Source organism: Primulina eburnea, chromosome 6, assembly GCF_022965805.1.
Source record: "Primulina eburnea isolate SZY01 chromosome 6, ASM2296580v1, whole genome shotgun sequence".
Taxonomy (NCBI): Eukaryota; Viridiplantae; Streptophyta; class Magnoliopsida; order Lamiales; family Gesneriaceae; genus Primulina; species Primulina eburnea.
In genome coordinates, this window is record NC_133106.1 from 18043916 (window position 1) to 18071913 (window position 27998).

General features: G+C 38.0%; 1 pseudogene; it reads left to right on the plus strand.

The window, feature by feature from the left end:
* The first annotated feature begins 1946 nt into the window (after positions 1 to 1946).
* LOC140835355 (heat shock 70 kDa protein 8-like) lies at positions 1947 to 27988 on the plus strand (annotated as a pseudogene).
* Positions 27989 to 27998: the final 10 nt, after the last annotated feature.

Sequence of the window (27998 nt, forward strand, 5' to 3'; positions counted from 1 at the left end):
GACGGTTTGTTTTTAACTCGTCGCCACTATTAGCGACGGTTTAAGACAACCGTCGCCCAATTATAAATCGGCGACGGTCCAATATAAACCGTTGCTAAATTTAGTGACAGTTAAAGAAAAACTGTCGCATGTTTAAAACTAGCGACGGTTTTGAAACATTTGTCGCTACATTTGGCGACAAATAAAAATAAACTGTCGCTAAATCTAGCGACGGTTAAGATCAAACCGTCGCCGATTTATAATTTCGCGACAGTTTAAGTAAAACTGTCGCCATTTTCAAAAAAATTCGTTCCCACTTAAACTTCCCTCCATTTTCTTTCACCACTCTCTATAAATACATGCAAATTTGCTTCAATTTCTTCCACTTCACTTCACAACAATTAAAATTTTTCTCACTTACACGATTTTACAACTTCACAACACTTAAAATTTTTATCTCTTACACGATTTTACCACTTCACAACACTTAAAATATTTATCTCTTACACGATTTTTATACCACTTCAAAACAATTAAAATTTTTATCTCTTACACGATTTTATCACTCCACGACACTTAAATTTCTTTATCTCTTACACGATTGTACAAATTCAAAACACAGATTTATTAAATTCTTCAATTTTTTTTATTTTACCAAAAATATTAGCGACGGAATGTTTAAACCGTTGCTAAGTAGAGACGAGTTTGCACATGAATACCGTCGCTACATTTAGCGACGGTTTTTTTAAATCGTCGCTAAATTTAGCGACGGTCTTCTGTCTGTCGCAAATATCTTTTGCCACGGTTGTCAAAACCGTCGCAAATTGTAGCTACGACAACAGTTTTTCATTTGCGACGGTTTGCAAAACCGTCGCAAAATGTAGCTACGACAACAGTGAAAAACCGTTGTCTTTGAGCGGACCATTTAACAACACTGACTTTAACAATAGTTTTAAAATGACTACGACAACGGGTTTTAACCGTTGTCGTATGGCATTTTTCTTGTATTGTAGTCTCGAGCTCAAGCGGCCTTTATCCCTGTTTTAGGCGGCTGAATCGACTAGGAACGAATTTAGAATATGCAGTGTTTACAAATGAGTTTCAATATCGAATTACGATTCATTCGTATTAAAGCATAATCAAGGACTTTATCTATGTTGTTTGCATGGGTATACAGATAAAGTATAACAAGACCATAAAAAGTTAAATTATATTAAAATAAAGATTGTTTATTTCACTTGAGATAATAAATTCCCTAGCCAACCGTTGGCTTGCAGGGCATTTACTCTAACACGGTGGTCTGGGAAGTGATCTGTGTTGGTTTTTTCTGGTGAGTGTAAAATGTTTTTCTTAATTATGTGGCAATCTTGAGTGTTTCTTAGTTTATCCCATAACAAATTTGTTCTTATACTAGTTTATTCTTGTTAGTCTTATTTTGTACATCTACCCTTAATAAAAAAAGAAGTCAGGACTAAAGTCTGATTGCACTCATCAGATCTTGATAAGAACAATGAGTAGCATCGCCTCATGTTCTTCTAGGTATCACTGATAGTGTCTGTAATAACAAAAAAATTATGGTTAACGTACAGTACGATTCCTTCAACACATATATATCCCGATCGAATCTACAACTATTGGTAAATCGAGAGCTGATATGAATCAACTAGGGACACATTTAGAATATACAGTAAGTTTTAAATGAATTTTACTATCTCCATCATACGTACGACCTCATAGTACCATAGCATATTCAAGATCTTTATATATGCATCTTGCATGAGTATACAGATAAAATAATTATATTAAAATTGTAAAAGATAATTAAAATAAATATTTTTTTACACGAGAGTCGATAAAACTCAGGTCACAAGTTGGCTAGCTGGACATCTACTTTAATAATGAGTGGGCAACATTTCTAGCTGTCGAAAAAATTTCTGAGCTCCTCAATAGCATATTTGTTAGGAGATGATGATTAATCATCTTGTAAACTCTAGAAATAATTGACAATATCAATCTTAGAAAGGAGATTTGTGAATTTAATGATTGCATGTGAAGACCTAAAGTTGGAAGTGCCATATTATATGGAAACCCCTAGGAAAAATTGCATTTGTGCTACACTCGATGTTAGTTTATGGAGTTTATTTTTCATGGAATCCCTGATTTTCATTAATGGTGGAACCAGTATACACTGTGGCATCAGACAGCGAAACAACCTGGGAAGAAAATTATTTTCCTCCTTACCCCGAAGTAGCAATCGGGATTGACATTTGGACTTCTCAATCCAGTGTTGCCATATGGAATGGCTCGGATGTTGAGCTTCTGGGAAATAGACGAGAGCAGAAGTTTTTGAGATCTTACATCAAGTTCAAAGATGATATTCCAGCAAGCAGTAAAAGCAGTCATTGTTGGGATTTGTGCCCAAAAACAAATGTTTTTAATAAATGTGAGAAATATTTCAATATTGTTTTTGCATGCATATTTTTTTGATGCTTTATAAATATCTGGAATCCCAAGATTATTATTATGTGATTTTAAATATTTGTATATAAGTGTTATATACAAGAGGATAATATTTAAAATATAATGATCTAAATTTGTCCGCAATTAGAAATTAAAATTGGGATCTTTAATTTAAAATTGTTAGCGTGGTTCATTTTAGAATGATCTTATCCGGATTATTATTAATGAGATTATTATGAAAACGCTTTATATAATTTGATTATATAAGATTGGAGCATGATTAATTTTGAATCTCTTTAAATTTCCGTATCTCTTTGAGATTTCAATATTAATCAATGATGGTCATATATGAGTCGATCTTAATTCTGAGTAATTAATAAACTCCTATTTATGATATTGTGTTTTTGACATATCGAGTAATGACACAAATTATATGGTGTCAAAGTTCTTAATACACTGGAAATACAATAAAATAAATAGCTGGGAATATTAACATACAAGACGAAATCCATTACTTCGTAAAAGAAGATAGATAAATGGTTCCCTTAAGTGTTGATTCGGTACTTAAATAATAAGAGCGCTCAATTTATGATTAGTTCATAAACATATTATTCATTAGAGAACCAATGGGAGAGACTTAAGGAAAAAGATATAATTAAAGAGGTTAAGCGGAAATTATCTGACTTTAATTATGGACAATTTATGGATGATTGATTCACATGTAGTGACTATATCAATGGACTATTCATTTTTATTGAGTAATTTTATATCTATTTTTCAAGAGTGCAATTCCAAGTTTATAGTGGAATAAATTTGGAATTAATAAAATTAATATATGTAAATTAAAGAGTTTAATTTATTATCAATTTTATGGAAGCTTGAAATTATAGGTCCATAGTTCCCCATGCCATCTCCGATTTACTTCGAACACTCATGATAAATAATATATTTATCAACTTAAAATTTTGAATTTTAAGTCATTGCTCAATTTCAATTTGTTTGGAAAATCGTAAAGAATTTTTTTTCTTTTGCGATACCTTTATTTCATCTCATTCAATTAATTTTGAATTAATTGTCACACAATAATTTGTAATTGAGATCACAAAAGGATATACATTCTTAATATTTAATTTTGAAATATTATTATCAATTATTTTCTCTTTGAAATATATATTAGATAAATATTTGAGAAACTATTTTTGAATTATGATGGAGATGAAATCTTTCTCACGATTTATGGTGATCATATATATATATATATATATATATATATATATATATATAAAGGATAAAGAATGATATATATGATATCATAAGATTGAGAGGTGGAGGAGATAAGATCTCCTCCACTTCAATCACGTTAGTCACTTCCCTCAAAATCCCTCTTTTGAGGGAAGTGATATCAAATTTAAAAAGTTGTTTTCATATTATAGAAGATATGATTTTAGGATGAGATATCTTAACAAATTGAGGGATAATGTACACAATAATATTTTCCATTTTATTTTTCTCAATGGTTGAGTTTTATAAATAGAGAAATATATCTGTGTACAGTAAGATACAGAAAGCGAGAAACAGAAAAAAGGAAGAGCAATAGTTTGGTGACGCCCACACGTCAGTTCGTTGGTTCGAGAGAGTAGACGTGGAAGAATTACGGTGTCTTAACTCATAGTATTCCAATCTCTTTCAACAAAGGTATATATTCTATCTCTTGTTGATTATTTATTAAATTAATATAGTTATTGATCGTTCAACATTTTGGTGGAAAATGTTGTTTTATTCGCTTCGATCTATGTCAAGCTTCGCAAAATATAATTTTTTTTTTTGAAATTCGGTTTGAGAAACCAACAATTGGTATCAGAGCGGTCAATACTCTATACTAATTTAATTTTATAATACAGAGATTTTTTTTTCCTTTTCTCTCTATTTCGGATTCACTCATGCGTATTTACCTTTGGTTGGTCAACAAAGTCTACTGTTACACTCCTTCGTCAAAGTTTTTCCAGTAATTAGCAATTCCTTTTCTCCATTCAATTTGATTGTTACATTCATGTTGATGTATGGACTCATGATCAATGAATATTATGAATTTAATTGTTAAACTTCAATAATTGTCATCATTGATTTATATTTTAAAATGTTTAAAATTTAATTTAAATATTAAATATCGATCATGCCTATGTTTTTCCTGTAGTGTTATCTCACACAACAAATTGTGAATTTGTTTTTTCCTATCTGGGTTCCTATGTCTCGCGCATGATATATTTAATATTCATCACAATTTGTTTTTTTTCTTTTCAATCTCGGTTTCCTTTGTCACGTGCATGATATATTCTGCGTTTGGTTTGAAGGATAAAATAAACTAATGATTAGTAAGTAAATGATAAAGAAAATGATTGCTGTAGGAATGTAATATATGGTGTTATGTTTGAATGATTTTTCAGTGTAGGATAACTTTGAATTTTTTGATTAAAGGACAAAATTGCCCTGTCTTCTTTTTTTTCTTCTTCCACTCCGGCGGCGACGACGACGGCGAAGGTCCGGCGGCGGCGGCGGCGGCGGCGGCGGCAGTCGGTGGCAGCGGTGGTCTGACGGACGACGACGGTCCGGCGACTCCGACGGCGGCGGCGGCGGTCGTGGCTGGAAGTGGTGGTGAGTTTGGATATAGGAGAAGGGTAAAATTAGAAAATAAGAAGGACTAAGAGTTGGATAAATAATCCTAGGAAGTGAGGAGGTATTATTTTAACCTACCTAATATAACCTAATCATTCATAGGAGGACTAAGAGTTATTTTATAAATCAAATACATTTTTGTAAAATAATGAGTGGGAGCGGGTAATATGACAATATTAACCTTTGGTCTCCACTGTTAGAACAACACCGTGAGTTTTTTGTAGCGCTTTGAGACGTTTTTATTATGTCCTCCCTACGGAGGGTGTCTACAAATTACAATAGCAAGGTTGTTTTCCATGAGATAAGATTTTAAAATATATTTTATTTTTGACCTACCCTACGGAGGTAATTACTAAATTAAGTTTTAAAATCTGATACGGTGGGTTACATTCATAACAAAGGCGATTAAATTAGTTAATTATCTTTTTGACTAAAATTTATAAGCAATTAAAAGATGTTAGAAATATGAGATATTTTAGATAGCATTTATTAATTGAGAAAGTCTTATTATAATTAGCAATTTTTGACCTACCCTACGGCGGCATTTAATTGTGGTGATTATAATTCTTTAAGACTCAAGTAACATGTTTTGTGTATTATCATGTGCTTTAATGCATTCTATTACTTCGTCTTTAAATTATTTTGTGATATTTATGCAACTGCACATTGAAAATATTTCTCAAATTTTTTCAGAAAATATGTCAAATCCTAATCTTCTTCTTCTTGCATCGCAAGTTTTGACTGGTAAAAATTTGTCTAAATGGAAAAGCAACATGAATATCCTCTTGATCAATGAAAGTTACAATTTTGTCCTCAAGGAGGATTGTCCTCCAGTGCCTCCAGCTAATGCTTCTAGGACTGTGTCACAAGCATATAACAATTGGATTGTTGCAAACAACAAGGCACGTTGCTACCTGTTAGTAGCAATGAATGAAGTGCTTAGAGCTAAGCATGAAGCCTTTGAGACTGCTAAAGAGATTATGGAATCTCTACAAAAAATGTTTGGACGTCCATCTGAACAAACAAGCTATGAAGCTGTGAAAGCAGTTATGAACTGTAAGATGAAGAATGGTTCTTCAGTTCGTGAGCATGTGTTGAAAATGATTAATCATTTCAATGATGCTAATATCAATGGTGCTAACATTGATGAAAAAACTCAAGTTGGCATGATCCTGGAGAAACTTTCTCCTGTTTTTCTCCAATTTAGGACAAAATATGTTATGAATCATAGGGCATGTAATATGACAGAACTCCTAAATGAGCTGCAAAGTTATGAATCTCTGATACATGATAACAATGGCAAGGCAAATGTTGCCGAAGCTAATGTGGCTGTGGGAAAGGCTTCTTCTTCTAAGAATAAAAAGAAGAAAAATGTGGGAAAATTTAAGGGCAAGAAAAAGATTCAAAAGAAGAATTGGAAGGGTGTTGAACCCAAACCAAAGGGAAAATGTTTCCATTGCAACGTGGATGGCCATTGGAAAAGGAACTATAAGAAGTACCTTGATGAGTTGAAACAAAAGAAGAAACAAGGTAAACTAGATTTACTAGTCGTGGAAACATGCTTTGTTGAGAATGATTTCTCAAGCTGGATAATTGATTCAGGAGCGTCTAACCATGTTTGTGTTTCTTTGCAGATGCTGGAGTCGTCCAGGGATCTTGATGAGGGAGCTTTCATGATGAGAGTAGGCAATGGGGAAAGATTATCAGCGACGGCAATTGGGACAGTGCGACTGTCATTTAAGAATAATAAATATTTGATTTTGAACAATGTTTATTTTATTCCTGGTTTGCAACGCAATTTGATTTCAGTTTCGAAGTTGCATGAACAATTTATTTATGTTTCTTTTGATATTGATTCTGTTTCAATTAATAAGAATGGTATGAATATTTGTTCTGCTTATGTTGAGAATGGTCTATTTTTTATTAAGCCAATTTCACATAATTTACTTCAAACTGAAATGTTCAAAGTCGCTGAACCAACCCCTAAGAGAAGAAAAATTTCCGATGAAAATAATGATACATATTTGTGGCATTTAAGGCTTGGTCATATCAATGTAGAAAGGAAAGACTAGTAAAGGATGGTCCTTTGAAAGAGTTAAAACTTGGTACTCTGCCAGTCTATGAATCCTGTCTTGAAGGAAAGATGACCAAAAGACAATTTTTGGCAAAAGGTGAAAGAGCTAAAACACCTCTACATATTATACATTCCGATGTATGTGGACCTTTGAATGTCAAAGCAAGAGGAGGTTATGAATATTTCATCACTTTCATTGATGACTATTCAAGATACGGATAAGCATATTTAGTGCAAAGAAAATCCGAAACTTTTGAAAAGTTCAAACAATTCCGTGCTGAAGTAGAAAATCAACTCGGCAAATCAATCAAGACTCTTCGATCAGATCGAGGAGGAGAATACATGGATTATGAATTCAAGAACCACTTGATTGAAAATGGAATATTGTCACAGCTCACGGCACCTGGAACACCACAACAAAATGGTATAGCCGAAAGAAGAAATCGAACTTTGCTCGACATGATGAGATCAATGTTTAGTTATTCTTCTCTGCCTAACTCATTTTTGGTTTATGCACTGGATACAGCAGTATACATTTTGAATATCGTTCCATCTAAGTCAATCCCTAAAACTCCCTTAGAGTTGTGGAATGGTCACAAACCTAGTTTGAGACACATCCGCATGTGGGGGTGTCCTGCACATGTGCTAAGGGGAAATAATGGAAAATTGGAACCTCGTTCAGAAGTGTGTATTTTTGTAGGATATCCCAAGGGGACAAGAGGAGGTCTGTTTTATAATGCTACTGAAAACAAAGTGTTTGTATCGACAAATGCTACTTTTCTTGCGCATAAATACATTGCAGATTTCAAACCCAGAAGTAAAGTAGTTCTGGATGATTTGTTGGCTGATGAGATTAGCCCCATACCAACAAAAGTTGTTGAAAAAGAAAGGATGGAGACCAATACTCAAGGTCCAACACCCACGCCTCCACCACGACATAGTGAAAGGGAAATAAGATTTCCTATTCGCTATCGTGAAATAGGTGAAGCACAAGTTGCAGTCACTGATGGAGGTGACGATGATCCATTGACATATAAGATGGCGATGGTTGATGTTGATCAAGAAAAATGCCAAGAAGCTATGAAACTAGAAATGGAGTCTATGTACTTTAATTCGGTCTGGATACTTGTAGATCAACCTGAAGGTATTAAGACTATTGGTAGCAAATGGATCTACAAGAAAAAGAGAGGTTCCGATGGGAAAGTCGAAACTTTCAAGGCTAGATTAGTGGCAAAGGGTTTTACCCAAAAAGAAGGAGTAGACTACGAGGATACTTTTTGTCCAGTTGCCATGCTAAAATCTATCCGGATTCTCTTATCCATTGCTGCTCATTATGATTATGAGATATGGCAAATGGACGTTAAGATGGCTTTCCTGAACGGTCATCTTGAGGAAGCCATTTATATGGTACAACCAGAAGGTTTCGTAGTTAAAGGCCAAGAGCAGAAAGTCTGCCGGCTGCAAAGATCTATTTATGGACTTAAGCAGGCTTCTAGATCATGGAACATAAAATTTGATGAAGCTATAAAATCTTATGGTTTTCAACAAAATATAGGTGAACCTTGTGTATACAAGAAAATCAAAGGACAAAAGGTGGTTTTCTTAGTTTTTTATGTAGATGATATTTTACTCATTGAGAATGATGTTGAAATTTTATCTAGCATAAAGAATTGGCTAGCCAGCAAATTCCAAATGAAATATTTGGGAGATACAAGTTACATTCTTGGGATTAAGATTATTCGAGATCGGAAAAATAAACTTGTGGCATTGTCTCAAGCATCATACATTGACAAGGTGCTTGTCAGATTTGCGATGCAAAACTCCAAGAAAGGAAGCTTGCCTTCTAGACATGGAGTTCATCTCTCAAAAGAGCAGTGTCCCAGAACACCGCAAGAAGAAGAGAAAATGAGATAGATTCCCTATGCATCAGCAGTTGGTAGTCTCATGTATGCAATGTTGTGTACAAGACCCGACATATGTTTTGCAGTGGGAGTGGTTTGTCGATATCAGTCAAATCCAGGATTAGATCATTGGGTTGCAGTGAAACATATACTCAAATATCTGAGAAGGACTAGAAACTATATGATAGTATATTCTATTGGGGATTTGATTCCTATTGGATATACAGATTCTGATTTCCAATCAGATAGAGACTCTAGAAAGTCTACTTCCGGTGTGGTGTTCACTTTAGAAAATGGTGCCATTATATGGAGAAGTGTTAAGCAAACTTGTGTTGCTGATTCAACTATGGAGGCCGAGTATGTAGCAGCTTGTGAAGCGGCAAAAGAGGCAGTTTGGCTTTGTGAGTTCTTGAGAGATCTGGAAGTTGTTCCAAACCTGCATGAACCAATCAAGCTCTATTGTGATAATAGTGGAGCGATGGCCAATGCCAAAGAACCTAGAAACCACCGCAGAGGAAAGCACATAGAGCGAAAGTTTCACTTGATAAGAGACATTATCAAGAGAAGAGATGTGTCAGTTCAAAAGATCGCTTCAGCGAACAATGTAGCTGATCTATTTACTAAGACATTGCCTGCTCGAAGTTTTGAACAACATCTTGAAGGGATGAGACTCATAAACATGTCTCATTTGCTTTAAGGGCAAGTGGGAGATTGTTGGGATTTGTGCCCAAAAACAAATGTTTTTAATAAATGTGAGAAATATTTCAATATTATTTTTGCATGCATGTTTTTTTGATGCTTTATAAATATCTGGAATCCCAAGATTATTATTATGTGATTTTAAATGTTTGTATATAAGTGTTATATACAAGAGGATAATATTTAAAATATACTGATCTAAATTTGTCCGCAATTAGAAATTAAAGTTGGGATCTTTGATTTAAAATTGTTAGCGTGATTCATTTTAGAATGATCTTATCCGGATTATTATTAATGAGATTATTATGAAAACGCTTTATATAATTTGATTATATAGGATTGGAGCATGATTAATTTTGAATCTCTTTAAATTTCCGTATCTCTTTGAGATTTCAATATTAATCAATGATGGTCATGTATGAGTCGATCCTAATTCTGAGTAATTAATAAACTCCTATTTATGATATTGTGTTTTTGACATATCGAGTAATGACACAAATTATATGGTGTCAAAGTTCTTGATACATTGGAAATACAATAAAATAAATAGCTCGGAATATTAATATACAAGACGAAATCCATTCCTTCGTAAAAGAAGATAGATAAATGGTGCCCTTAAGTGTTGATTCGGTACTTAAATATTAAGAGCGCTCAATTTATTATTAGATCATAAACATATTATTCATTAGAGAATCAATGGGAGGGACATAAGGAAAAAGATATAATAAAGAGGTTAAGCGGAAATTATCTGACTTTAATTATGGACAACTTATGGAGGATTGATTCACATGTAGTGACTATATCAATGGACTATTCATTTTTGTTGAGTAATTTTATATCTATTTTTCAAGAGTGCAATTCCAAGTTTATAGTGGAATAACTTTGGAATTAATAAAATTAATATATGTAAATTAAAGAGTTTAATTTATTTTCAATTTTATTGGAGCTTGAAATTATAGGTCCATAGTTCTCCATGCCATCTCCGATTTACTTCGAACACTCATGATAAATAATATATTTATCAACTTAAAATTTTGAATTTTAAGTCATTGCTCAATTTCAATTTGTTTGGAAAATCGTAAAGAAATTTTTTATTTTGCGATACCTTTATTTCATCTCAATCAATTAATTTTGAATTAATTGTCACACAATAATTTGTGATAGAGATCACAAAAGGATATACATTCTTAATATTTAATTTGAAATATTAATATCAATTATTTTCTCTTTGAAATATTTATTAGATAAATATTTGAGAAACTATTTTTGAATTATGATGGAGATGAGATCTTCGTCACGATTTATGGTGATCCTTGTTATATATATATATATATATATATATATATATATATATATATATATATAAAGGATAAAGAATGATATATATAATATAATAAGATTGAGTGGTGGAGGAGATAAGATCTCCTCCACTTCAATCACGTTAGTCACTTCCCTCTCTTGAGGGAAGTGATGTCAAATTTAAAAAGTTGTTTCCATATCATATATAGAAGATATGATTTTGGGATGAGATATCTTAACAAATTGAGAGATAATGTACACAATAATATTTTTCTTTTATTTTTTCAATGGTTGAGTTTTATAAATAGAGAGATATATCAGTGTACGTAAGATACAGAAAGCGAGAAACAGAAAAAAGGAAGAGCAATAGTTTGGTGACGCCCACACATCAGTTTGTTGGTTCGAGAGAGTAGGCGTGGAAGAATTACGGTGTCTTAACTCATAGTATTCCAATCTCTTTTGATACTCACGGGAAATTTAGGGTCCGATTCCAGCAAGTGTCACTAGTCCAGACGCAGGTTTTGAAATTACCCTGAGCCTGAAATCACAAATAAGATCGTTAGGAGGGGGCCAGGAGGGTGTCCTGGCGTAGCCACTCCGACGCTCAAGTCAGAGTCTGAGGATATATGGGGGGAGCAGCTAAGGGTGCTGCTGAAAACAATATAGTGAATTTTTTTAATGGGGACACTCAAACCTGATATTTATAGCAGAATAACTGAGCCCTTGATGGGCTGGTCTTCTGTTTGGGCTAGAGATGGGCAAGGGTAGTGGGCCCATCCATGGGGTATCACCAGTCTCCCCCTCCCGAGTCGAACTGAATCGTAGGTTCAAAGTTCGATTAGTTGTGCTGTCGTCGGGTCACAGGTTACGAGTTAATATTTTCTTCCAGCCGTTTTTCAGTCTCCAAAAATTTGGAAACAAATCAAATCGTAATCCTGCTTTCATTCTCACTTCACCCATACAGAATTTTTTCTTCAATTCACACACGCTCCACCTTTGCAGCGCACTTTGCCTACAAATATTCAATCGCCTCCAGGCATCCAACGCCGCGCCGCCTGTGCGCAACGCCCAATGTCGCCCGCAAGCTCGCCCGGAGCGCCCACCTACCCCTCTCCAGCGCGCCTTGCCCTCACGCACGCTCGCCTACTGCCAGCCGTGCTGCCTGCCACACGCTCGCCCGGAGCTCCGAGCTCGCCTGGCGCCACGCTCGCCCAAGCCCCGCAGCACGCTCGCCCAGCCTCGACAGCACGCTCGCCCAAGCCCCGCAGCGCGCAGCCCACCTGCTCGCCCAGCCTCCTGGCCTCGCCACGTGCACGCTCGCCCCCACTTGCTCGCCCAGCCGCCTGCCTTCGCTCGGACGCCCCGCACGCTCGCCCCCACCTGCTCGCCCGGACTCCCCGCACGCTCGCCCGGCTGCCAGCCCCCGCACGCACTCGCCACTCGCCCTACGCCAGCCGCCCTGCCTCGCCGCTCGCCCAGCCCATCACAGCGCGCAGCCCACCTGCTCGCCCAGCCTCTTGGCCTCGCCACCTGCACGCTCGCCCCCACTTGCTCGCCCAGCCGCCTGCCTTCGCCTGGACGCCCCGCACGCTCGCCCCCACCTGGTCGCTCGGACTCCCCGCACGCTCTCCCAAACTCTGCTCCTCTGCTAGGCGATGTCTTAGTAGGAAAATTTAATTCTCCTCCTTCACTCTGCTCCTCTGCTAGGCGACGCCATAGCTGGAAAATAACATTTTTCTCTTCCCAAACTCTGCTCCTCTGCTAGGCGATGCCTTAGCAGGAAAATAAATTTTTTTTCTTTCACATCTCTGCTCTTCTGCTAGGCGGTGCCTTAGCAGGAAAATAAAAATTCACCACCTCCACCCTCTAACTTCTTTGCTAAGCCGGGCCTTAGCAGGAAAATAAAAAACTCAACACCTCTACCCTATAACTCCTCTGTTAGGTCGGGTCTTAGCAGGAAAATAAAATTCACCACCCCCACCCTCTAAATCCTCTGCTAGGTCTGGTCTTAACATGAAAATAAAAATTCACCACTCCCACCCTCTAACTCCTCTGCTAGGTCGGGCCTTATAAGAAAAATAAAAATTCACCACCCCCACCTTCTAACTCCTCTGCTAAGCCAGGCCTTAGCAGGAAAAAAAATTCACCACCTTCACCCTCTAACTCCTCTGCTAAGCCGGGTCTTAGCATGAAAATAAAAATTCACCACCTTCACCCTCTAACTCCTCTGCTAAGCCGGGCCTTAGCAGGAAAATACTCTGCTCCTCTGCTAGGCGATGCCTTAGCAGGAAGATAAAATTCTTCTCCTTCCCCACTCTGCTCCTCTGCTAGGCGATGCCTTAGCAGGAAAATAAAGATTCTCCCCCTCACCCTCAAACCCCTCTGCTAGGCGATGCTTTAGCAGGAAAATAAAATTTCTCCACCCTCACCCTCTAACTCCTCTGCTAGGCGACGCCTTAGCAGGAAAATAAAAATTTCACCTCGTCACCCGCTAACTCCTCTGCTAGGCGATGCCTTAGCAGGAAAATAAAGATTCTCCACCCTCACCCTCTAACTCCTCTGCTAGTTGACGCCTTAGCAGGAAAATAAAGATTCTCTCCCCTCACCCTCAAACTCCTCTGCTAGGCGATGCCTTAGCAGGAAAATTTATTTCTCTTCCTCCACTCTGCTCCTCTGCTAGACGATGCCTTAGCAGGAAAAATTTAACTTTTCTCCTCCCCACTCTTCTCTTCTACTAGGCGCAGCCTAAGTAGGTAAAATTTAATTCATATCATCCTCATAAAACAAGAACAACCACGAACTTAATATAAGAACTTGACTTTATTAAATATCAACTGATAACATAAGACAAATTCAGGAATGAAATACATCAAAAATAAAGTCAAGATTAATATTCTCTAAGGTGGTAAGCGTTCCCAGGCCTCTTTAGAGCCTTACCCAGCGCATTCTCCAACTTTCCTCTCTGCTCCTCTTGTATCTCCACAGGACAAAGTTACCCACTTAGAAGCTTCTCCAAATGACTCTACAATTGTAAGAGAGTTCAAGCTTCCATGTGAATGCTCATGACCTCTCCCTTCTTCTTCCTTCACGATTATTTCATAACAACGACGTGCGACTTTTTGGTCCCCGCCCAAGACTCCAACTCCTTTTCCCACAGGAAACTTAAGCTTCTGATGATAACTGGAAGCTACTGTTCTAAAATCTTTCAGGGCTGGCCGTCCCAGGATTCCATTATACGCTGAAAGGGTATCCACCACGGTGAACGCTATCATTTTTGTTACCTACCGAGGATCAGTCCCCAAGGATAGGGGAAGCACAATCTGACCTAAAGGCGAGATGGCGTGTCATGCAAACCCATACAGCGGGGTGGAGACCAGCTCAAACTCAAATCCTTCCACCTTCATTTGATCCAACGTGCTCTTGAACAAGACGTTCATGGAGCTTCCATTATCAATAAATATTCTTGCCACATCATAATTGGCAATGGTGGCCATCACCACCAAGGCATCGTTATGTGGAGTCACAATGCCTCGGAGGTCTTCCGGCCCAAAGCTGATGATGGGGTCTTGTGGTAAGTCTGCACCCCTAGATATCTCAAAGTTCTCCAACCTTCTCCCACATGCTTTCCGAGCTCGCCTAGAGTCTCCATAAGTAGCACCGCCCGAGATCATATGAATCATTCCTCTCGTAGGGTGGTTATCCTCATTCGTTCCCATCCTCGGTTCGACGGGCTCCTGAAGGACATCTTGACCTCGACCTTCCCCTCTCTGCTCCCCAACCCCCTGATTTATCTATGGAGGGCCTTGACCACGTCTAGGGGACGGGCGAGACCTCGGTCGACTCCCAGATGCCGATCATTCTCGTCTCTCACGCGAAGGCAATCTAGCACTGTACTCAACCCTTCGTGACTTCTCCCCTCTCCCCGCGGGTTCCCTCACCTCCATCACCTTGTCACGACTCCTATCCAGGGGAACATGTGATGAGAATTGTCCTCTACTTTTAGTTTTGTCCTCCTCTCTTTCCCCCGCACCCCTCTTCCTTCCTCCATTCTCCACTCCCTCAACTCTACTTCCTCCGGGCCGGTTCTCCATCTTTCTGTACTGTTGGGCATCTTCCAAGTTTATATATTTCTCAGCTCGAGACAACAGATCATCATAGCTCCACGGAGGCTTCTTGACCAGCGACTTGAAAACTCCTCTCCCCTCAGTCCTTGTGTGAAGGCACTTATCATGATGTTAGGAGCAGCCGCTGGTATTTCCAGCGCTGCACTGTTGAAACGCTGGACAAATTCTCGTAAAGTTTCATTCTCTTGTTGTTTCATCACGAACAGGCTCAAATAATTTTTCTGATGTTTCTTGCTGCTGGCGAACCGGTGCAAGAAAGCAACTGAAAAGTCCTCAAAATAACATACGGAGTCAGGGCGCAAGGTGTTAAACCACTGTTGGGCTGACCTCACCAACGTGCCCAAGAACACCCGGCATTTCACTCCATCTGTATATTGATGAAACATAGCCGCATTCTCAAATCTCCCCAAATGCTCTTCTGGGTCGGTATGTCCATCATATTCTCCAACATTTGGTTGTCGGAATCTCGGGGGAAGTCCTTCTTCCAGAATGGCCAGTGAAAAAGGACTTCCTCTCTTGGGGGTCGGTGCTCGGCTTCCCACTTGCTGCATCAACATTCTTATCTCCTTCCACATCTCCTCTATCTCGGGATTCTCCCCACCTTGGAGGGGTTGCATCTCTTCAACCTTTCTCTGATAACCCTCAGCACTCTCCTCTCGTTCCTGGCGAGTGGCTTGTCGTTCCTCAAACATAGATTCTTGATTCCTCTTCATGGCCTCGTCCACCGTCCGGGTAATAAATTGACCCAACTGCTCCAGGGTCAAGTTCCCCACATTTTCATTAGGACGGGGTTGCTCGACCCTGGTCTCTTGACGAGGTTGTTCGGCTCTTGTCTCTTGACGAGGTTGTTCCACTCTTGTCTCAAGATGCGGTTGTTCCTGTCTTGTCTCAATATGAGATTGTTCGGGTCCCCTCTGATGACGCGATGATGCGGAGGTATCTCTTCTACTTCCTTTCTTGCCTACCATCTCACGTCTCAACTCAAGTGTTCCCACAGATGGCGCCAAGTGATACTCACGGGAAATTTAGGGTCCGATTCTAGCAAGTGTCACTAGTCCAGATGCAGGTTTTGAAATTACCCTGAGCCTGAAATCACAAATAAGATCGTTAAGAGGGGGCCAGGAGGGTGTCCTGGCGTAGCCCCTCCGACGCTCAATTCAGAGACTGAGGATATATGGGGGGAGCAGCTAAGGGTGCTGCGGAAAACAATATAGTGAAAATTTTTTAACGGGGACACTCAAACCTGGTATTTATAGGAGAATACCTGAGCCCTTGATGGGCTTGTCTTCCGTTTGGGCTAGGGATGGGCCAAGGGTGATGCGAACACGGGTGGTCAAGCTCCAAGGAAGGCACGGGATCCTTTGCAGTTGCCGGAGGGACCAGTCACTAGGGGACGCCTGAAGAAGTTCAAGGAGGCACTACAGGGAGTCATGAGCAAGCATGAAGGGGTCGTGATGCATGGGAGTACGTCGGGAGGCCAAAGGAACATCATTCAAGCATTTTTGGATACGGCCGAGACTCCATGGACGTGTACACGGACCTGCACACGGGGTCCGTGCCCTTTAAGGCCGAGGATGAAGAATTCCAGTGTCTACATGGACCCGAGCACGGACCAGTACACAGGGTCCGTGTCCTATGACATTTGCAAAGACCGAGTGTACGCGGACCCGTACAAGGAGGTGGACACGGGGTCCGTGTCCCTTGTTTCCAGTTGAAGATGATTTCCCGAGAGTACACGGACCCGTACACGGATGGCTACACAAGGTCCGTGTCTAAGGCGGCTGAGCGAGAATATTTTCCTTTCTAGAGTTTTATTTATTTTGGAGACTAGATTTTTGATATATTTTGTTTATTAAAAAACATGTTGGACGAAATTTGACACACAACTCAGATTATTATTGATATTTTTATCAAAGTTTAGAGTTTTTCTCTCAAACATTCAAAGCTTCGCTTTGTTATTCGAAAATCAAACTTATCAAGATTCGTCTTGTGGCGTTTTTCGATCGTGCTTGTGCGGATTGTCTTAGACTTGTTCTTTGAAGGTTCGTTGAGTTTTTCGGTTGTTTATCATGTGATTATTTGTTGCTAGACTTTTCATAGTTTAGAGGTGAAAATAACAACACACACACTTGATTCAAAAGATCGGGACAACAACGATTCTTTGTTCGTTATTGAATTGAGGGCGCGATTTGATTTTAATCTTGTTTGCTATTCGTTCGTACGAAGTTTCACATTATTTGGTATCAGAGCTTAGGTTCATTGAATTCAAGTAAGTTTATCTTGTTCTTAATTCTTCAGATCTGTGTTAATTCTTCGTCCTTTTTCGGATCTGCTTTTGTTCTACCATTCTTCATCAGTTTCTGAAATTTTGGTGATATTTTTGTTGGGATTTTCGAGTTTTTACTCAGCCTTAGAGTAAAAAAAAAAGTACTAAAAATCCGAAAATTCACCATTTTTTCTTTTTGACATTTTGTTCTATTCTTTTTGTGAGTCATATACAAGTGTCTCACACAGTCAAAAAAATAATAATATTTATCTTCAATTTGCTTGTCTACGCAGTCCAAGCGAGTCGATCACATTTGTTCACAAGTTGAACTTGGTTGTTTGATACTCAAATACAAAGCTTGAGCACACTTTCGAGAACACTATCACATTTGAGTGAAATTACTTGAGTGCGAGTGAATTTTCTTTGGAGTGACTAGTGAGTATTTGTTGTGAGCAAAAAAAAATAAGAGAGGAGCGACGAGTGAATTTTCTTTGGAGTGACCGTGAGAATTTGGGTGAGGACTATCTATTTTCTACTAACGTTTTCTTGTAGGTACAATTCTAAAAATTAAATGGAGAGGGAGGTAGGAGATGATTCAAACCAAGGGGTTTCTAAGTTCCAAATGGAGGCCTTATTTGGGTATTTTAGTAGGATGATGAGGAATGAATTAGAGCCCTTGCATGAGAGGTTGGATAAGCTTGAGGTTAGTGCTAGTGGGAGTAAATCTAAGCCTAAGGATTTGGGTAGAGATGATAGGAATATGATTTGCGAGGAGACGATGAGAGTCAAAATGAGAATTGGGGTAGGAATGGAAGAGGTAGAGGATTTGAGAGAGGAAAAAGAGAAGCCGCACGGGGTAGATATGAGGGGAATAGGGAAAATGGTAACATGGGTAGTATTAAGATGAAAATTCCCTCATTCCATGGGAAATCTGATCCGGAGGCATACTTAGAATGGGAAAAGAGGGTAGAGTTTGTGTTTGAATGTCACCACTACTCCGAACAAAAGAAAGTTAGGTTGGCAGTGGTGGAGTTTCTAGACTATGCTCTCATTTGGTGGGATCAATTAGTGACCACTAGAAGGAGGTATAATGAGAGACCTGTTGAATCTTGGGATGAGATGAAGAGAGTGATGCGAAAAAGGTTTGTGCCCAATCACTATTATAGGGAGATGTTTAAGAGGATACAAACTTTGAGGCAAGGGGTAAAGAGTGTGGAGGACTATTATAAGGAGATGGAAGTGGTCATGATTAGGGCAAACATTGAGGAGGATAGTGAGGCGACCATGGCACGTTTTCTTCGTCGTTTGAACAGGGAAATTCAAGACCAAGTGGAAGCTTAGGCACTACTTAGATCTAGACGAGATGGTGCAAATGGCCATAAAAGTGGAGCAACAACTCAAAAGGCGTGGAGTTGGCCGCACCAATCAAACTGGGGGTTCATTATCTTCTTGGCGGCCAAATGTGGCAAGGCGTGATGAAAATAAAGTGGTGACCAAGCCCAAGATTGAGACTAAGCAAGAGGAGCCTAAAAAAGGAGTGCAAGGTAAATCTGAAACTCCTCTTACTCGGTCTAGAGATGTTAAATATTTTAGGTGTCAAGGGTTGTGTCATATTTCTAGTGAATGTCCTAATAATAGGGTGATGATCTTGAATGACTATGGTGAGTATGAATCTCATAGTGAGGATGATGATGATGATGAGATGCCTGAATTAGAGGATCCTAATGAGGGTTATGGGGCGGTTATAGGTGAGGCACTAGTGACTAGGCGTATCATGAGTGCCCAAGTCAAGGAGGAGGAGACTAACCAAAGAGAGAACTTGTTCCACACTAGGTGTTTTGTGAATCAAAAGGTTTTCAATTTAATCATAGATGGGGGGAGTTGTACTAATGTGGCTAGTGTTGAGATAGTGGAGAAATTGGGCTTGCCTACACTAAATCATCCTCAACCATATAGGCTTTAATGGTTGAATGATTGTGCGGAGGTGAAGGTGACAAAACAGGTGTTGGTTTCTTTTTCGATTGGGAAATACATTGATGAGGTTTTATATGATGTAGTGCCAATGCATGCTTGTCATATCTTGTTGGTAGGCCTTAGCAATACGATAGGAAGGTGACTCATGATGGTTTCAAGAATAAGTATTCATTCATGTTAAAAAAGGATTCCATTGTATTACTTCCTTTGTCCACAAAGCAAGTGTTGGAGGACTATTTGAAAAAAAAAAGGAGAGATGAGGCCCAAAGAAAGAGTGAACTAAAAAGTGAGGTGGCCTTGGAAAATAAAAAAGAAATGGCTGAAAAAAAGAGTGAGATAGCCATACAAAAGAAAAATGAGAGGAAAGAAAATGAGGGGAAAGAAAATGAGAGGAAAGAGGCCAAAAAGAAAATATATATGGCCCAAAAAGGTGAGTTGAAGCAATTGATGCACACACATGAACCACTTGTGTTGATTCTTTACAAGGAGATCCTCCTTAACACAAGTGATATAGCCGGGTCCTTCCGAGCATTGTTGTTTCAATTTTGCAGGAATTTGAAGACGTATTTCCGGAGGAGCTACCTCAAGGACTACCACCATTGAGGGGGATTGAACACCAAATTGATTTGGTACCCGGGAGTGCCTTACCAAATCGTCCAGCTTATAGGAGCAATCCGGAGGAGACCAAGGAGCTTCAACGACAGGTAAGTGAGTTATTAGATAGGGGTTTTGTGCGTGAGTCCATGTCTCCTTGTGTTGTGCCTGTTTTACTAGTTCCTAAGAAAGATGGCTCATGGCGTATGTGTGTAGATTGTAGGGCAATTAATAACATAACCATTAAGTATAGGCACCCCATACCTAGACTAGATGATATGTTAGATGAATTGCATGGTGCATGTGTCTTTAGTAAAATTGACTTGAAGAGTGGTTATCACCAAATTAGGATGAGGGAAGGTGATGAGTGTAAAACTGCTTTTAAAACCAAATACGGGTTATATGAGTGGATGGTCATGCCTTTTGGCTTAACTAACGCTCCTAGCACCTTTATGAGGTTAATGAATCATGTTTTGCGTGCACACATAGGAAAGTTTGTTGTGGTTTACTTTGATGATATCCTAGTGTATAGCAAAAATTTGGATGAGCATGTTAATCACTTGAGACTTGTGCTAATCACATTAAGGGCTGAAAATTTATATGCTAACTTAAAGAAATGTGATTTTTGTACAAGCATACTTGTCTTCCTTGGTTTTGTGGTAAGCTCGCAGGGGATACATGTGGATTAAGACAAGGTAAGTGCTATTCGAGATTGGCCAACGCCTACTCCTGTTGGTCAAGTCCGAAGTTTTCATGGACTTGCAAGCTTCTATAGGAGGTTTGTTAAGGATTTTAGCACACTGGCAGCACCGATGACAGCGGTAATCAAGAAAAATGTTCCATTCCATTGGGACGAGGAGCAAGAGAAGTCTTTTAATCTTATTAAACAAAAATTGATTAATGCTCCTTTATTTGTTTTACCTGATTTTACTAATACCTTTGAGATTGAATGTGATGCTTCAGGTGTAGGTATTGGTGGAGTCTTGATGCAAGGAGGTCGACCGGTGGCCTACTTTAGTGAGAAGCTCAATGGAGCAGCGCTGAACTATCCCACATATGATAAGGAGTTCTACGCACTTGTGAGGACTCTAGAGACGTGGCAACACTACTTGAGGCCTAAGGAGTTTGTGATTCATACGGATCATGAATCTCTAAAACACCTTAAGGGTCAACAGAAGTTGAACAAGCGGCATGCCAAGTGGGTGTCATTCATAGAGACATTCCCCTACATCATCAAGTACAAGCAAGGTAAGGAAAATATAGTGACCGACGCACTATCCCGAAGGTACGTACTAATCTCTACCTTGGAGTCAAAAATTTTTGGGTTTGAGCATGTGAAGGAATTGTATGTGCTAGATGATGATTTTAAGAGTGAGTTTGAAACTTGTATGCATGGTCCACATGATAAATTTTATTTGCATCAAAGTTTCTTGTTTAGAGAAGATAGGTTGTGCATCCCTAAATCATCGATTCGTGAATTACTTGTTAGGGAGGCACATGGGGGTGGTTTGATGGGACACTTTGGTGTGGCAAAACTTTGAATGCTTTGCATGAACATTTTTATTGGCCACATATGAAGCGTGATGTCAAACGTGTGTGTGATAAGTGCATAACTTGTAGGAAAGCTAAGTCTAGAACACAACCACATGGATTGAATACACCACTTCCTGTCCCTAGTGAACCTTGGGTTGATATTTCTATGGAGTTTGTGTTGGGTTTACCTAGGACTAAGAAGGGGAGGGATTCAATATTTGTTGTTGTTGATAGATTCTCTAAAATGGCACATTTTATTGCTTGTCATAAAACTGATGATGCATCTAACATTGCGGAATTGTTCTTTAGAGAAGTCGTTAGGTTGCATGGCATGCCTAGGACTATTGTGTCTGACCGTGATGTTAAGTTTTTGAGTTACTTTTGGAAAACTTTATGGGCTAAACTTGACACTAAATTGCTGTTCTCTACTACTTGTCATCCTCAAACGGATGGACAAACTGAAGTTGTTAATAGAACTTTAGGAACACTTTTGTGTGCAATTCTTAAAAAGAACTTAAAGAATTGGAGAATTGTTTGCCATTCTACTACCAATTATTCGCCGTTTGAAATTGTTTATGGTTTTAATCCTTTGACTCTATTGGATTTGATGTCTTTACCTGTGAGTGAAAGGTTAAACATGGATGGGAAAAAGAAGGCTGAATTTGTCTGGAGCTTGCATGAGAAGGTCAAAACCAATATTGACAAGAAGAATGAACAATACACAAAGCGAGCCAACAAGGGAAAGAAAAAGGTGGTGTTTGAGAAGGGCGATTGGGTGTGGCTACACCTGAGGAAAGAAAGGTTCCCTGAGAAGCGGCATTCAAAACTATTACCAAGAGGCGATGGACCATTCCAAGTTCTTGAGAGGATCAATGACAACACCTACAAACTTGATCTGCCAGGTGAGTACAACGTGAGTACTACATTTAATGTTAGTGATCTGTCGTTGTTTGATGTAGGTGATGAGCAAGATTTGAGGACAAATCCTTTTCAAGAAGGGGAGGATGATGCGAACACGGGTGGTCAAGCTCCAAGGAAGGCATGGGATCCTTTACAGTTGCCGGAAGGACCAGTCACGAGGGGACGCCTGAAGAAGTTCAAGGAGGCACTACAGGGAGTCATGAGCAAGCATGAAGGGGTCGTGATGCATGGGAGTACGTCGGGAGGCCAAAGGAACATCATTCAAGCATTGTTCCAGACGGCCGAGACTCCACGGACGTGTACACGGACATGCACACGGTGTCCGTGCCTTTTACAGCCGAGGATGAAGAATTCCAGTGTCTACACGGACCCGAGCACGGACCAGTACACGGGGTCCGTGTCCTATGACATTTGCGAAGACCGAGTGTACACGGACCCGTACAAGGAGGTGGACACGGGGTTTGTGTCCCTTGTTTCCAGCTGAAGATGATTTCCCGAGAGTACACGGACCCGTACACGGAAGGCTACATGAGGTCCGTGTCTGAGGCGGCTGAGCGAGAATATTTTCCTTTCTAGAGTTTTATTTATTTTGGAGACTAGATTTTTGATATCTTTTGTTTATTAAAAAACATGTTGGACGAAATTTGACACACAATTCAGATTATTATTGATATTTTTATCAAAGTTTAGAGTTTTTCTCTCAAACATTCAAAGCTTCGCTTTGTTATTCAAAAATCAAACTTATCAAGATTCGTCTTGTGGCGTTTGTCGATCGTGCTTGTGCTGATTGTCTTAGACTCGTTCTTTGAAGGTTCGTTGAGTTTTTCGATTGTTTATCCCGTGATTATTTGTTGCTAGACTTTTCATAGTTTAGATGTGAAAATCACAACACACACACTTGATTCAAAAGATCGGGACAACAACGATTCTTTGTTCGTTATTGAATTGAGGGCGCGATTTGATTTTAATCGTGTTTGCTATTCGTTCGTACGAAGTTTCACATCAAAGGGTAGTGGGCCCATCCATGGGGTATCATCTTTAGACAAAGGTATATTCTATCTCTTGTTGATTATTTATTAAATTAATATAGTTATTGATCGTTCAACATTTTGGTGGAAAATGTTGTTTTATACGATTCGATCTATGCCAAGCTTCCACAAAATATAAATTTTTTTTTGAAATTCGGTTTGAGAAACCAACAGTCATCTCTCTCACGAGTATGAGATGTTATCTGGCGCTGCCATTTTTAACATGAAATGGTTGATTGGTCGAGTCAACTCGGATCCCATTGTTCATGCAAGAAAAAGCCTCCCATTTCTTGTCCAGATCTTAGATATAGCTGCCAGGCCATTTGTGGCTGCTCTGGTCAATAACTTGTGGAGGTCAACGACTCCTGAAGAAGTTCTCTCTATATTTCTTCTTGAACTAAAAGCCATGGCAGAGGTTTATTTGAAACGTCCGGTATGAAATGTTGTCCTGACAATTCCTGTATCATTTAACAGATTCCAACCGAGTCGAGTTGAAAGAGCATGTGCCATGGCAGGGCTTCAGGTTCTGAGGTTGATGCCTGAGCCTACAGCAGTTGCCTTATTATATGCACAGCGACAACAGCAAAATGTAACTGAAAATAGGGCCAGTGGGAGCGAAAAAGTTGCACTTATATTCAATATCACTGCCACAGCAGGGGTAGTTATACAGATAAAAAAAAATGAGAGGAAGTACTTTAGGAGGTGAAGACATACTGCTAAATATGATGCACCTCCTCTTACCTGATATGAACATTCATTTTTTGAGATGTGGGATTGACGAGATAAGAAAAATGGGATTACTTCGAGTCGCCACTCAGGATGCATTCCACAAACTTTCGTCCCAATCCAGTGTCCAGAATTATCTTGACATGGGAAATGGAAGAAAAATATGTAGAAGTATTGAGAGAGAGGAGTTTGAGAAAGTGAACAGAGAAGTTTTTGCTGAATGTGAGGCTAATTATATTGTGTCTACTAACTCCATGGAACATTGGGATAAAAGCATATGGAAATAACTATTTGCTAATCATACATCAAAACACCACAATACCTGTAAGGAGAACCAAAACCTGAAAAAAAAAATTGCGACAATCAAATCTGTTGTTAATTTCGTTAGCGAAGGTTTTTACCACCATCACTATATCGGTCGTCGTTGACCATTAACGGCGGTCATTGACAATTAGCGACGGTGTTTAAGACTATGTCGCTAATTTAATTATTTGAAATAATATTTTTGAAATTTTAATATTTAAATTTTAAATAATGAATAATTTTAATATAAATTTATAATTGTATGATCAAGATTTTTTTTAAAAAAATTTCTTTATAATGTTTTCGAATATTTATCAAACATAATAAACGAAATTAACATTTTTCCAATATTCAACTGAACCCAATTGATATTGTATATAAAAAATATCAAATTCAGTGGATATTTAAACTAAAATGTACAATAAATATCATCAACAAAATAGAATAAAATCATATGGTGCCTCTGTCTCGTCATCGTCGTAACCGTTGTGGTCGTCTCCGTCACCATCTTCGTGTCTATCATCATCGTCATCCTCATCATCTTGGCCCAAGTCATGGGATGACCCAATATACTGCTATGAGTAATCGCGTCCATGTAAGGATCTACACTCGTATGATGGTCCTGTGACAAAGCGGCTGATGTTTGATCCTCCTGCTTTGAAGCGTCCATTGTGGGAGGAGCTGCATGGGTAGAAGACATTGTCGTATGACTGCAAGGGTTGCTGCATAGGTGATCCTTGAGACATATGAGCAACAGTAGACGTACTTGCTTTTCCAAAGAGGACATTCAAGTCCTCAACAACCCGTTCTCTTTCTTGGACTCCTAGAACTCCATCTCTAGTATGTCAGACCATGCATTTGTTGCTACTATTCTCCCTTAATTTTTGGGCCTCCTAACTCGTAGCTGCCATAGAACTCCAATGCTACTAGAACCTCCACGTTGATATGGAGCCATCTCCTTAGGATAAATCGTGGAAGCTATGGATCCAAAACAATACATCCGCCTTTTTTTAGGCTTGCCTGTCACTAACTTGAACATTGTATTGACCTCATGTATGCTAGGAGCTTTTTGGTTCATCTCATCCGCATACGACGTCAATGACTCAGCTATATATGTCTCCATAGTTTCCAGCGAGGAAGAATATAATTTATATTACTTATTTGAATTATATTTATTTTAAGAATTATTACTTAAAATTACTTCAATAAATTTCAAAAATGAAACTTACATTCGCACGTCGTGATCACTTGTCAAAGAACGTCCCATCTGCATGCCTACGTGTGTGACGTACAACTCCCATGATATATGGCCTCGCTCATGTCGTTGGCGCTGCATTCAAAATTGAATAAAAATTACAATAATAGTATTACTTATTGTATGGTATGGCGTTAAAGGTTATCACACTTCCTAAACCATAGATTTCCGATCTCCTCGTCATCTGCTTCGGTCCACCTATACTTTTTTGCAAAATTTGAAGTAACATTTATAATTAATTTTAATCAAAATTTACAAAACTTAAAAATTAAAAAATAACAAAGTAAAGTTTCAATAATATAGTATTTACGACGAACTCCTCCCAATACCACTGCTTCTGCTCAAGTGTGACACACTTCGACGAATGGCTGCTAAGGCAGGTTTGTAATGCGAATCTAGAAGTAATGTATCTCAACATCTTTCCATTATTTGGCTTAAATTTGTTACAGTTAATTGAATTCAATCTTATGATAAAGTAACAAACTACAACATATGTACTAACAAGATATTGTTTATTTTAATAAATTATTTAACATATTAAAACAATTTACATGTCATTTTGTATGGATTAAGCTATACGGTTATCACAGTTGGCTGCTGTGAAGCCATACATACTATATACCTATAAATGGAAAATAAACAGAAAACATGCAAAAATTTTTGGTATTTCAAGTATATAAATGATATGTCAATACTGAAACTGAAATCTTTACATCTCAAATATTACATTAAAAAAGTTAAACAGAAGCAACTAAGAAATACATGATACTGCGAAAAAAACCAGCAGAGTTACAGAAAATACACTAATAACTCTAATCACTGTCATTGTCGTTGTGCAAGACATCATCGCTTGAAACTCGAACATCATCTCTATCAATGTCACTGCTATTCATTTTGGCTTACAATAATGTGACAATGGAATTGGTGATTTAGACTTAAATCTGATTATTAGTTTTTTTATAAAAAATTATAACATACATTAAAAATTTTCCAATTAAATTTTCTTTAATAATAATACACGTAAGATTAATATTAATTTAAATAAATATATAATTAAATAAAAATTTAATACATAGGCATATATTTACATTCTTAAAAATATGTTTAAATTACAATTATTAGTAGTTTAAATAATAAATTTAATAATATTTGAATTTATAATTTAATTTTTTTAACTTAAAAAATAACATGATAAATATTTAATAAAATTTATAAACAACATTGAATTTAGTATATGTATTACTTAGATTTGATCAAACTGCATAAATAATTATTTTAGACTGCTGTTAAAAATTTTTGTGGAAAATTGTTACAAATAATATACATTAAGTACATTATCAATTAATATAATAATTATATTAAATACATATAGAAATAAATACACTACGACACATGCATATATCTATATATACTAGATAGATCTTTCATACAATTAAATAATACATAAATTAAATAACGTGATATAATTTCACATGCATCTTAACAATAAATTATATGTATGACATGAACAATTTATACTGTGTATACTGTATACATCTAACACACACACACACACACACACACATATATACCTAATACATGTATGAATCTATTAATTTCCAAAACATATGCACATATATATTTACGAACATACATATGAAAGAAAACTTGTTTGAAACGTGATTTAGAAAGTTATTGTCGAATACCAGATATGCAAAATTAAATAAAATTTTGTAGTTATGGTAATAAAAAAATCAAGAAATTTGGGGAAAAAAGAAAAAAATCGTGCGAAAACTATTGAAAAAAATGAAGTGGAATGCAGGTATATATAAGCGATTAGCTACGATTTTCTATTTTGAATCTGATTTTCAAAATTCAAAATTGCGACAAAACGTAGGTGAAATAATTTCGTCGCAATTGACCAAGGAATGTTTGAAAAAACCCGTCGCTAATGTAGTGTTTTTTGTAGTGGAGAAAACTGGTTTTCACAACCATTCACGATGACCAGAATGAGGCACTAATCGTCGTTTGTGAGGGTAATGAGAATACAATCGAAAAGAACCATCTTTTGGGTTATTTCAAGATTCCGGGGATTCCTCTTGCCCCAAAAGGAGTACCCAAAATCAGCTTGTGTATAGACTTTGATTCTTCGAACGCTCTTACAGTTTTTGTCAGGATTGTCATTGAAGAAATCAATTAGATTTCATATC